The sequence below is a fragment of the Bicyclus anynana genome, chromosome 25 (genome assembly GCF_947172395.1).
Source record: "Bicyclus anynana chromosome 25, ilBicAnyn1.1, whole genome shotgun sequence".
Taxonomy (NCBI): Eukaryota; Metazoa; Arthropoda; class Insecta; order Lepidoptera; family Nymphalidae; genus Bicyclus; species Bicyclus anynana.
The window spans coordinates 7,131,901-7,146,327 of NC_069107.1; the positions used below are offsets into that span (position 1 = coordinate 7,131,901).

General features: G+C 36.6%; 1 protein-coding gene across 3 annotated transcripts in view; it reads right to left on the reverse strand.

The window, feature by feature from the left end:
* Positions 1 to 14,427, reverse strand: part of LOC112055973 (uncharacterized) — a 743,744-nt gene that overhangs the window by 13,806 nt on the left and 715,511 nt on the right. The window lies entirely within an intron of this gene.

The window sequence follows — 14,427 nt, forward strand, 5'->3', positions numbered from 1 at the left end:
ACGTAACGCGTAACGGCACCACTTTGTCTGGCTTACCCTTCTCTCACTCATATGACAGAATTTGTTTTTATGGTTAATTTGAGGAGGCCAATACATAATGTTTAAAAAGACGGGTAAAATGTTTTGTTTTATAAATCGCAATTCACACATGGCAGAAGTGAAAATTTCGAAAGCTAGGAAGCATGGCATATAACAATAAAATATTGCAAATATAAATAGCGTGTTATGTGTTCTATCTCATTCTCTCGCCAACTTAATCCTATGTCACCTCTTTGTCGTGACGCATTTTCGTTTCATCGATGATTCAGTTTTAAATTCACAAATTCATTCTCGTTTCCAAAGTTACATTTCAAAAATATATAAATACGCATTATTTGACGGCCATCTCTTAGACTATTATTGTAATACGTTTCGCATTCACTGCGAGCTAGCGATTTACGGCCCGACATTGCATTGTTGAATTGAATATGCTTCGCCTTTAGCGTTTATTGTTTATAATTCGTGTTTGTTTGTTGCTAACTTGTTTATTTGTGTTTACAATTCAATATGACGTTGTAAAGATACGTTTTATGTTCGTTCATTCATTGACATCACAATGTATTATTGTAAGGAATGTTTTTTTTATCAATATTTTACATTAAAGACAAACTGTTACATTGTGCCATTTTAGGCACATACCAGCTGGTCTTGTTTTTATTGTGTTTCAGAATAGTTTTGAGACCAGAAGTTTTTTGGATAATATAGCTTGACTGCCTCGTTAATTAGTCAATGTGGGTTCGAATCACGAGGACCTGGGTTCGAATCTTTGAATATTAAACTTTCCTTTCTTTTTTATTTAATAAAAATACTCAGCCCAGAGTTGGTAGTGTTACACTCCCGCCTTGAAAAGTACGTTAACGGCAAGCGTCCACAGATCCGTATCGTACGCATCGGACGCATCGTATCAAACTGATTAGTATTCTTTGTATAGAAAGTCATACAAATGCGTCCACTGATCCTGCGGATCGCATCGAACATTTAATGCGAGGCGTCCGATATGTACGATGCAGATCAGTGGACGCCTATCATAAGTTGTCGGTTTTAACTATTTTCATTACCATCTGCTATTAGGAACTATCGAAATTTCGATTTTTTTTTTAATTTTTATGATTTTTTGTGAATCACCGTTAAGTACCGTAAAAAGTAAACAAAAGAAGTAAGGTAAATAAAGAGACATAATGAGTGTTCACGTAACATTCGTGATCACGAGTCGTGTTGATTTCTCGTCGGGTCTAAAAATCACGTTTTCGCGACGTTTCGCAAATTAAATGACAAATTGCGAAATTGACCAAACGTGGGACAGAACAAAACAAGATGTAGAAATATTTGGGTTCCGTGTCTAAAGGAGATCGACCATTTATGGCCCAGCACGTTACAGAAAAAAAAATAACGGATAATTCTTCATTTAATCATAAATTAAAATCACCAAAAATAATTCGAATTTATAGTTGCTAATATTTTTTGGAAATGTGTGTGTTTTTGTAATCGTGCATTTTTTACTGTAGATAATTGCCCATATCTTGATGAACTTTCAATAAAACTGAAATTAGACCTGTCTAAAACTGATATTATTATTTATTAAATGATACTAATTTGGACATTGTAACGGTTCATACATTAAATTTGAACCCATTAATGTTAGTATGAAATAATAATGAAATTAACATATTCACGCTTCATCATCATCAACGACCCATATTTGGCACACTATTGAGCACGACTCTCCTATCAAAATAGGAAGGGTTAGGCCAATAGTCCACCACGCTGGCCCAATGCGGATTAACAGACTTCACACACGCAGAGAAATAAGAAAAGTCTCAGATATGCAGGTTTTTTTACGATGTTTTTTCTTAATAAGATGCACATAACTGGAAAGTTGGATGTGCATGCCCCGGACCGGATTCGAACCTACGCTCTCTGAATCGAAGACAGGTCTCTCACTCACTTTAACGTGTATTATGCTATAATTATGCGGTGAATTCAGTTCAGTGATTAGGGTAATGATTAATTACCAAGTATTGATTAGTATTATCTTCAGTAATTATTGAGTTCTCGCTGTAGAATAATAATTGGGACACTATCTGTTGTTTGTACAAACAAACTGTGATAATATACTGTGTATTGCGTCGAGACAAATATACCAATCTCATTATCTATACTAATATTATAAAGCTGAAGAGTTTGTTTATTTGATTGAACGTGTTAATCTCAGAAACTACTGGTCCGATTTGAAAAATTCTTTCAGTGTTATATAGCCCATTTATCGAGGAAGGATATAGGCTATATTTTGTCCCCGTCTTCCTAAGGGATCGGAAACCACGCAAACATTATTCATCAAGGAAGACTGTAGTACAGGTATTATTTGTTTATATAACTTCCGTTGTTACTACTATGCGATTGAATGAAATTAAGACAATTAGTCACCCTTGTTCGTCTCAGTTTTAACGCGTAAGTGACATATCCAATAGTATTATATCTTTGTTTAGAATCCTTTCTAAATACAATTCTCTAATTAAAACCGCATTCGCTATGCGGCCATTAAGAAAACGTTGAATGAAAGATGCTCAAGACGCAACAAAACGACACAAGTCGCATTCTAAGACTAGTTTTAAACAGATTTCTCCTGTACAACTTTAGCGAATGTCAGTGACCTGTTACCGACCAGTGTAACTGGGTCCGCGGTCACGTATAATGTTGAATGTAATCCGGGTTCACGTGAATGGTGGGTGATCTAAAAATTGGCATAGTGCCCGCCACGCAGCTCCGTTCGCCGTATTCGCGCCGCGTTAACCGCATTTTAATGAATTCCGCGCGATGTCTGTATGTATATTTGTGTTTTAACTTGTAAAGCTGATGTCACACTGCCTGAATTATCATTTTTTTTTTATTCTGTACAAGTTAGCCCTTGACTACAATCTCACCTTATGGTAAGTGATGATGCAATCTTAGATGGAAGTGGATTAACTTGTTAGGAGGAGGATGAAAATCAACACTCCTTTCGGTTTCTAAACAACATCGTACTGGAACGCTAAATCGCTTGGCGGTACGTCTTTGCCGGTAGGGTGGTAAATAACCACAGCCGAAGCCTCCCAGACTACTGGACTGACTAATTACGAAAACCTCAATCGGCCCAGTAGCGGATCGAATCCTGGACCTCCGCCTTGTAAATCCACTGCGCATACCACTGCGCGACGGAGGTATGATGTGTTTCTATGAAATGTGCATACATTGCACAAAAAAAAAAATTAATGTACTCTCTCCCTAAGAACTAGTCTTTAATAGAGTGATGCGTCACTTGCAAACTGGAATTGCAAACGGAATAATAAATACAACTTTTAGTTTTCTCTCTCGATTGGATTTTCTCACGATTTCTTTATTTATTTAGCCTTAATTGCAAATAAATTTTATTTTTGGATTTAAAATAAATTCAACAACGTTCAATTCATCACAACCCATGTTCGGCTCACTGTTGAGCACGAATCTCACCTCCAAATGAGAGGTGACATTCGTGCTCAACAGTGAGCCGAACATGGGTTGTGCACGTTTGAAGCACGTTATGCCACTGCGCACTGGGTTATGCCACACATCGCAGGGTATTGTCCTGGAGGTCATGGTGTACTGGAGATATTGTGATGTGTGGCATAATTTTAAAATAAACGCATTTTTCTTTCTTTCTTTCACGTGATATTTGAGGTTAGGTAGCTAATAGTCCACCACGCTGGCCCAAGCTTGGCAGACTTCACACATGTAGAGAATCAAGAAAATTCTCAGGTAGATTTCTTCACGATGTTTTTCCTTCACCGTTTAATTTCCTAAAATGCACACAACTGACCGGATTCGAACCCACGCCCTCCGGAATCGGAGGCAGAGGTCATATCCAATGGGCTATAAGGGCACATGGTTCATATACCTACTTCCAATAATTTCTTTAATCCTTTTATGAACTAGGATATTATTATGAGAAACTTTCACTTACGTTGCACAAGTATGAATTAGATAATTTCTTAATTAGCGAGCGCGCATGCAAAACCGACAAAATTACTAGAGCGTGTGTGCATTGTAATTTTGTAATATGTCGTATGGACAGACATATAATTGTTATGTATGCATAAACATACGACACAAATCGAATAATGTTATTTTGTTATAGTAAAACAATGATAATTTTATACTATAGATCGGTTACGTTCCTACAAAATCACCGCAAAAAGTAATCCCAATAAGAAATTAAATATCACGTGTCTCAAAAAACGATGAAGGAAAACATCGTGAGGAAACCTGCATACCAGAGAATTTTCTTTATTCTCTGCGTGGTGGACTATTGGCCTAACCCCTCTCATTCTGAGAGGAGACTCGAGCTCAGCAGTGAGCCGAATATGGGTTGAGAATGACTAGCGGACGTCCGCGGCGTTGTCCGCATGAAATTAAGTGTTTCATAAATCCCGCGCGAACTACAGAGTTTTCATGTAATAACTAATTTATTAATTTTGTTATTATTTGAAATTTTATAAACTGAATATTATATGAAAATTAATATAAAAAATTACATTTAGAGATAAACATACCTAATAATCGCGACTACATAGCCAATTATATAAATAATAATAGACTTAAATAAATATACATCACTATCTAGCCCCAAAGTAAGCATACAGAGTAGCTTGTGTTATGGGTGCTATGATAGTTGATATTATATTATAATATTAATATACATTTATATATATATATATATATAATATATATATATATATATATATATATATATATATATATATATATATATATATACTTATATAATGTATAAATACACACAGACACTTAAAAACACCCATGCTCATCACACAAATATTTTCCAATTGTGGGAATCGAACCCTGGTCCTGGGTTCCAGATTGAGATTTTCTTAATTGGTCCAGGTTTGGCTGGTACGTGGCTTCGGCCGTGGCTAGTTACCACCCTACCGGCAAAGACGTACCGCCAAGCGATTTAGCGTTCCGGTACGATGCCGTGTAGAAACCGAAAGGGGTGTGAATTTTCATTCTCCTCCTAAAAAGTTAGGCCGCTTCCATCTAAGACTACATCATCACTTACCATCAGGTGAGATTGTAGACAAGGGCGAACTTGTAAAGAATAAAAAAATAACCCACAGCCATGAATGCAGAAAGCAGGGTCACTACCCACTGCGCCACGCGGCAAATTCGTAATAATATACAAATGGTTCGTAAATACTCGTAACACAATCTACAAATAAAATAATTTAATTGAATTGAAATAACATATTTTATTTCGCTAGCATAATTATGCAAATAAATTTATCCTTAACAAAAGAATTTTCAGGTATAAAATGAAAATTTCCAAACGATTTTGTCAACTAAATATTTTCATTGGGAGAGAAAGCAATGTGAGAACTACCTCACGAAATATTCTCCAAACAACTGGCAACCCGTTATTGCGTCGATCTATGAGGTCTATGACCGGCGGGAAAGTATTTTTTTTTATTACATTTCTAATTCTTTTTTCTTTATTCTTTCCCATAGGGAATAGGCAAAGGTATTATTACACCGTACAGCCATGTCTTCAGTTCATATCATTTAAATTCATATCAAATCCATGTATTTAAGTTCAATTTCACTATAGGCTAAACTATTACACGTTTAAGAATCAAAACAATGTGTAATTTGTTATCTAGTTCTGGCTGGCACGCTAAAACTCCCAATTTTTATTGTTCTTGGCAGTTTTACGTTCTAAAGTTTAGTTTTGCCGCTCACAGATAGATGGCGCTGCTTGAACTAAATAACGCCTTACTACGCCTTACTTAAGGCGTTATTTACAAGTAAATTAAAAAGTTTACAATTTATTTATTACAATTTTAACTACTACAAATAAAATTATGTAGAATATTTTAACATAGGCATAAAATTACTTTGAAAATTTAGTTTTTCTATCTGACGCTAGATGGCGTAAGTAGAAGGTATTATTAAGTATAGCTAATTTTTCAAGAATTGAATGAAATAAGAATGTTTGTTAATTATAATAAAGCTCAAAGAAGTCAGTATTTAACAGAATATTACATACTTAAAACATATTAAGGCAGCAATTACGTTCATAAATTTTGAAAACATAATCTTGCATACGGTAAAAACAGATTATTTAAAAACAATAGATAGATTATAAAAGGGTGAAATAAAATAACAATATACCTTCATCACATTGAAAAAGGGGTAGAATCGTACCGAAGACAGGGTTAGGTATTTGAATATAATAAATGAAGCTTGGGGGTGCATTGTTGCAATGCAAGTGTGGTTGCGAACAAAAGAGAATTTGATTAATAGTGGTCGCCCCGACCAGAGGTTGAATATTTTTGGAAAATATTCGTACAATTTATTTATTGTAGGTACCTTATTCAGTTTATTTGGGTTCTCGTAATGTGTAAATTATATCTTGGTTTTAAGGTTCTTATTAGTCCAGTAATTTTAGGCATCCTAAACTACAATCTGGGGAAATATTCTTACCGAGCGTTATGGGTATCAAATGGGGATGATGACTAGGTTTGAATATATTGATTTTTACGATACATTCGGAGAAATAAGGTCAATGTTAACTAATTTATACATTAAAAACAAAGATTGTACGGATATTTGCAAAATAAATAAGATTATAAAATTACAAAATGTATTAAAAATCTTTTATCGTAATTAGATGAAAATTCATACAGCTCATTTATTAAAAAATGTCACATTTAATGTAAGGAAGCTAAAATCCTTACATTAAATGTGACATTTTTTAATAAATGAATTATAAACATGAACGCACAAATAACAAAGATATTAGTAATTTTGTTAGAACGCCCATACAAATCTAACAATCATTATGTACCTACGACGTCATTAATTCGTACCATTTTGTATGGGGCGTATTTCAGGGTTCCGTGGCAGTGCCGCAAATCTGACTCTGTATATCCCTGTAGCTCCGAAAGTAATGATCGCAGATACCCTGTTACTTTTACAAAATAGCTTTACTATTAGCATACTCTTCATTTATATACAATTTAAAAAACTGTAATCATCCCTAATCATCAGGAGGATTTCAAAATGGTATATCATATGTGAGTGCATTCTAGTCGCTTTCTCAGCGCTTTAATGCGAAAACCGTTAATTTTACAGAAAAACTCCTTTTTTGTAGACAATTTTATGAGGAACACTTTTAATAATGCAAAAATAACAAAGATATTAGTAATTTTTTTTTATGTGTACTAGTGAATCAATAAATATTATTATTATTATTATTAATTTTGTTAGAACGCCCATACAAATCTAACGATCATTATGTACCTACGACGTCATTAATTCGTACCATTTTGTTTGGGGCCTTTTTCAGGGATCCGTGACAGTGCCGCAAATCTGACCCTTTAAATCCTTGTAGCTCCAAAAGTAATGATCGCAGATACCCTGTTTGTTACTTTTACAAAATAGCTTTACTATTAGCATACTCTTCATTTATATACAATTAAAAAAACTGTAATCATCCCTAATCATCAAGAGGATTTCAAAATGGTATATCATATGTGAGTGCATTCTAGTCGCTTTCTCAGCGCTTTAATGCGAAAACCGTTAATTTTACAGAAAAACTCCTTTTTTGTAGACAATTTTATGAGGAACAATTTTAATAATGACCTCTACTGACCTCCGAGAAATATGTATAACAATACGTATATTTTTTTTAAATATACTACGTGCTGCGTTCAGGTCCTGCGTATATACTAATAGTATAAAGCTGAAGAATTTGTTTGTTTAAACGCGCTAATCTCAGGAACTACTGGTCCGATTTGAAAAATTCTTTCACTATTAGATAGCCCATTTATCGAGGAAGGCTATATTTTATTTATTTATTTATTTATTTATTTATTATTATTAATTAGCACGGATAAATCCAGTTACACTAATTAAAAGAAATGTACATAAAAATTAAAAAGAACAAAACACCACAGTAAAAATAGACAAAAATAAGAAAAATTAAACATAAAAACTGATGTACAGAAAGCTTATTGACTATCTTAACTAAAATATCAATTACAATAATTATCAAATAAAATAAAAAAATATATTTAAATTACATCCTCTCGCAAAATTGCAAGATATCCCTGCACAATTTGGCCCAATTATCTGCAAAAATGTCACAGTCAGGAAACTCCGACAACAGGCCATTTAATGCGGTTAGTGTGCGTGGTACTGGGGAATTGGCGCGTGATACTGTCCGAGAAAAAGGAACGACCATCAATTTTCGGCGGCGAGGATTCAGGTTGTTTTTAGGAACAAATATTCGACACAAGTCATTAAGAAGCTCCGGACAGTCTATTCTGCCCCTAAAAACTTTGCATATAGTAATTAATTGTTCGTAAGCTCGCCTCGTCTCCAACGAGTTATAACCTAAGTGACCCAATAGGAACTTTGTGGGGTACAGAAAGGGATAATAACCTTGGAGACGCTTGTACAAATATCTAAGAAAAGCTTTTTGAACTTTCTCCAATACTAACGAATAGGTGCATTCATAGGGATTCCAAATACAGGCGCTAGTTTCCAGTTTACTACGAACTAGAGAATTGTATAAAAGTTTTATTGTGAGACTGTTTTGAAAGTCCCGAGTATTTCGCATAATGAATCCTAATCGTTTTGATGAATCAGAAGCGGTTGCTAAAATGTGGTCATGAAAAGTTAATTTGGGGTCGAAGATAACTCCCAAATCTTTAATATACGTTACTCTGGGGAGAAGAACTTTACCCATGTTATAAGAGAAGAACACGGGTTGCTTTATCCGTGCAAATGTCATGACTGAGCACTTTGTTGGATTGAAATCCATTTTATTATTCAGACTCCAATCCAATACGGCATCAAGTTCTCTCTGCAGAACAACACAATCATTCTCCGATTTTACTTCTAGATATAATTTCAAGTCATCCGCATATAAGAGACACTTTGCTCTACTAAGAACTGAAGGAAGATCATTGATCATAATTAGAAAAAGTAGAGGCCCCAATATAGAACCTTGACTGACACCGGAACGAGTGTGATATGATTCAGACTCATAAATACCGAGACGTACGAATTGCTTCCGATCCCGTAAATAATTAGCCATCAAATGTAAGATATTAGGAGCAAATCCTATTTTACTTAGCTTAATTAAGAGTATGTCATTGTTGACCCTATCAAAGGCCTTGCGAAAATCAAAGTAGAGTACATCAACCTGAGTACCACGGTCCAAACAAGTAGAAATATAGTCTACTAATATTAATAGATTAGTGGTAACTGATCGTTTACTTCTAAACCCATGCTGTTCACTACAAAGGTGTGTATTAATCTGACTATATATTAATTCATGAAGAATGCTCTCAAAAACTTTCGCCGGGGACGACAAAATAGCTATTGGGCGAAAATCTTCTACGCTGGTGGAATTACTGGCTTTTGGGATGGGCGTGACTCTTGATAGTTTCCAAATCGAGGGGTATATCCCAGTATTTATGGAGAGATTAAAAATATGGAAGAGTGGACATACAAAGTGGCCAAATTTTTTGAGAATTAAAGGTGGAGTTTGATCAGGTCCGATGGAGCTATTGAGCTTAAGTCTCTTGATACCTAGTTTAATGTGTGAAATACAAATATACGGTATGCTGATAAAATTACTGCTGGAATTATCAAGACTACTCGCTGTCACGCTATTCAGTTCAGGAATATCAGTAAGAAAGACACTACAAAAATATTTAGCAAAGGCTTCGGCTGCTTTTACTCCCACATAACTCTCACCATTATAGTCCACTGTTGGTTTAAAACCACCCTTAGATCGTAAACTGGAAACATAGAACCAGAATTTTCGCGGATCCCTTCTAAGATCACTCTCAATAGATTTTATATAAGTGTCATAAATAACTGGAATTCGTTCCTTCAAACTCAACCTCAAATCAGAAAATAGTTTATAGTCTGACGCAGTCTGAGACTTTTTCCATTTCTTATGTAACTGAATTTTGCGAGAGCAATCCTGAATTAAATCTTTGGTGAACCATACTGGATATTGGCTAACTTTATTTGGTCTCGATTTTTTAGGAATGCATCTATCAAAAATACTATAAAGGGTTTCATAGAAGTTATGAACAGCGGAGTCCACATCAGTAGAATTGTAGACGTCGCTCCAAGAAGTTTCAGATAGTAACTGTGATAACAGTTCAAAGTTGCATTTTCTGAAGTTCCAGTCTTTGGACCTGTTTATATTACTAGGCTCAGTCCGATCATACTGACGAAGGGTCTCAAAATTAAGCAATATATTAAGAGCTGGGTGATATGCATCGAGATTGACCATGCCTTCAGTAGAGTTTACCGACACTGTGACATTATACTTAATGGAATTCCTAACTAGTATAACATCCAACATTGAGCCATGTACATTTATAATATGGTTTTTTTCAGTAAAATCACAAAAAGACATAAAATAACAAAAATAATTCTGAATATTGAGGGAAGCGCTGTTCAGGTTTAGATCACCCACTATAAAAACACTACCATTCAAACTCTGTATGATTGACTCGACTTTACAAAACCAGGTCATGTATTCAGAATCATTTGCACTGGGTTTAATATACACAACACAAACGTAGATGGGGCGTTTGCGGATCGTAAATGTTACCCATAAATCCTCACCAGCATCAGTTTCGAAATCTTGCCGGCGACGCATTGTAATCCCATGACGAGCTAGGATCATCACTCCTCCACAAGGCGTGGGGCGATCTCTGCGAATTATACTCCAGTCTCCGCATGCAACTTCCGAATCCACAACCGAGCGATCTAGAAATGATTCGGTGACTGCAACGATATCTGATGGTGTTAGCAAGAGATTATTTCTCCATAGTTTTAGCTTTGTCTTAATTCCACGCACGTTTTGGTATAGGACGTCAAGGGTGACCATGGCCTTAGTGTTGGATAATTTGGGCTTAGTGTTGGTCACGAAAGGGCTGCTGAGACTGTGCCGTTGTGTTATGAACTGATTTGGGGGGTTTTCTATATTGAATCCAGGGCTTGATTTTAGCATTGAGCGGCCAGACATCTTGTGCGTAGCAGGTCTCATAGTACGCTTCAGGAACAGAAATTTTGTAAGATTTGTAATTCCCTCTTGGATTGAGCTCCTCCACCGAGCACGTGTCATCTGGACAGAGTTGCCGCAGGTACGCGAGAACCTCTTGGGCACCAGATTCCATATTCCAAAGGTGCAGGTATTTACATGGCACCACAGCTTTCAGAGATGTAACCGAGGGGCTCGCTGTACCACGAAGTGAGACTGGCCGAACACTTTTCCTTTTTCTGACGACTGTAGTCCATTCATCTATGTCATTCATATTGTTTCCTATGGACCGTTCTTCAGTGCTCGGAGGAATCGTTTTAAGAGGTTCAGCATTCTTATCCACACAGCGACCCACTTCAGCCCCAGGATAGACTTTAGTTGAGCGCTTCTGTTGGGCAGGTTCTAATATGACAGTGTCGAGACGAGAAACCTGTTCATTTAACACAGCATTCACAGCGGAGGGCTCTTTAGTAGACATAACGTCCGATAAAGTAACCTTCTGGACGTTCAATTTACTAAGTTGGTCCAATATATCTTTTTGAGAGTTACAGAGAAAATTAAAATTGTTTTGAAAAGCCGTGATTGTTGTTGTTGCTTGGTTGAGTTGGTCTCTGAGCATAGATACTTCTCCACGAAGACATTTAATTTCTAAGCATAAGTCACTCAATAACAAATCATCATTACTATCGCTAACCACTGGTCTTTTACGAAACGTAACATTCGTATCCCGGATTTTCCTATGGAGCCCGACCGGGGTATGGCTGTTGTCTCCGCCCTTCTTTGAAGAACAAGCACATTCAGGGCAAATCCAAACCGAAGAATCAACCGCCTCAACACCCGCCACTCCGCTACATAGGAGGTGATAATTTTTACAGCATTCCTTATTCATACACTGCATATATTCGTCCCTACCGCTCACTTCACCGCAACACGCAGCGCAATTCATTTTAAGTAGCAAACAATATGCGTTAACAAGCGGTATAAAAATCTGTCGCTAATAATTACGTAGGAACGTCTAATGAGTGACAAAGACAGTAGTCATGCGGGGTCAATGACCGCTAGGCAAGCCGCAGTGTTATCATTCAGCGGCGTGAGCGATGCAATTCATTCAAATTATTCATAAAAAATGTATAGTAACGCCATCTAGTGACAGTTGTTCTATTATTCTGATATTTACAATTAGAAATACATATAGCTTTTATATCATGTAGTTAAAGAAAACAACATGGTAATCTATGTATTTACTCACTGTCTTTCTATTTCAGTTATTAAAGTGCACAATTAGCTTTCAATATGCCAAAACACTCTGTTCACTTTTAAATTACAGAATGCTAGCCAACCGTTGTTACACTTTTTATTTCAAGTTTTCTAAGCTAGTTTTGATGGTGGCAGTTGGATAACAATATCACTTGCGTTTCAGGTCTTACTACACACTTCTGAGCACTTTTTATAATCGTAGCAATACTTTGAATATTTAAAACAAATAAAAAATACGGAGACGAACTTCTATGCTGCGCACACTAGCGCCATATGCGCCATAATATTCCCGTATTACTACGGGGACGGGAACCACGCGCGTGAAACCGCGGAGGCGTCTACTAGTATGCTAATATTGGCAAGTGTTCCATGAGGCAATAAGTTTTAGGACCTCTGACCTAAACGAACTTGACGAAGGAATAAAAGAAAAAGATCTCTGAGGGCTAGACACAGTTTTGAACAACCAATTTTAAAGAAGACTCGCTTGATACTTCCAGTTAATAACATTTTCTCCGCTCTTGTTGGGAATTTTCCGAGTTTTTCCACTGTAAGCTGTTTATAAATTTGAAGCTAGTGCACTTCTTGAAAAATTCAAAGTGTTTGAATAAAAAATGGAGCGCAATACACACCGCTGGGGGATGAAAGGGGATGAAACAGTGAAACTATAGTTTAAATTAATGACTTTCGTCGGTGTGGAAATATTCCTTTGGTTTTTCGGTTTTCTAAATTCACTACTTCCTTTTCATAGGCCGCGTTGCAAGAACCAGCTCATGAATAAGGACTCCGTATGGATAGACGAGCATACTCCGACGTTGTATCACGCCGTGTTTTCTAATTAACAACAACCAACTACCTATACCCTACCCATACCCTACCCCTCCCTAATCCCTACCCTACCCCTACCCATGCACGTGCATATAACATGTCTATAGTATATAATGTCGTTGGAAATAAAGGAATAAAGGAAATTCATTAGTTGCATTTTAATATATTAACCACAAAGTGTCCACGTAACCACGTTTTACAAAAACCTGTGTTTACGTCATACTTTTAGTTATACATGGGAACAGTTTTTAATTAAAAACCACGACCGGTAGCCGGTCTCGTAACTCACATGCCTGCAGCACATACGGCTTGACGTCCGGTAAAACTGATCGTGTGTTGGTCGCAATGGGCATGATGTCATGCACATATATGTTAAAAATGTTGAATATATTAACCCAACTTTCCACGTAACCAACGTAACAAAAACCGGTGTAGGAAATAGTAGTTGTTTTCGTAAAGAGTAGGGATTTAGAGAGGGGTAGCGATTGGTCTTCAGTACCCTCGTGGCGTTCTAGCCGTCCACAGTCCACATTTCTTGTTGTGTAAGTCACTCTCCCCGCTTATTCCAAGTACTATAGGTACCTGGGTAGAAAAGGGGAGTGTTTGTTAACCTTAAAGGACGTCCTTAACCCTACACACAACGTTCACAAGTGAGTGACTCCACTCGAGGTCATTCTCTGCCATTTTATATCGACAGGTCACATGATCAAGATCTGTCACTCGTAGAAATTGCTACTTGGCTACAGGGGTAACTACTACTTCTGAGTCTGCTAAAACCTGTGTATTATATATACTTGTTCATAGGTATACGTACATGGGAACAGTTTTTAATTAAACAGTAAAAACCACGACCGGCAGCCGGTCTCGTGATGTGCCATTCGTTTGCATAATCGCCGGCTAAAGCCTGACTCGACGGCACGAAAATGAACTTAGTGTGCTAATTCAGATTTCGTTTTTTACTTGTACCTAACTTGGTAATTAGGGGAACTATTAAATCATATGTTATGAGATATTCAAAACGATTGTTTGTAGTGTAATAGCTGACGGAATTAGAAATAAAAGCCGTGGAAGCCCAGTGGATATGACCTCTGCCTCCGATTCCGGAGGGTGGGTTTGAATCCGGGGCATGCAGCTCCAACTTTTCAGTTGCGTGCATTGTAAGAAATAAAATATCACGTGTCTCAAACAGTGAAGGAAAAACATCG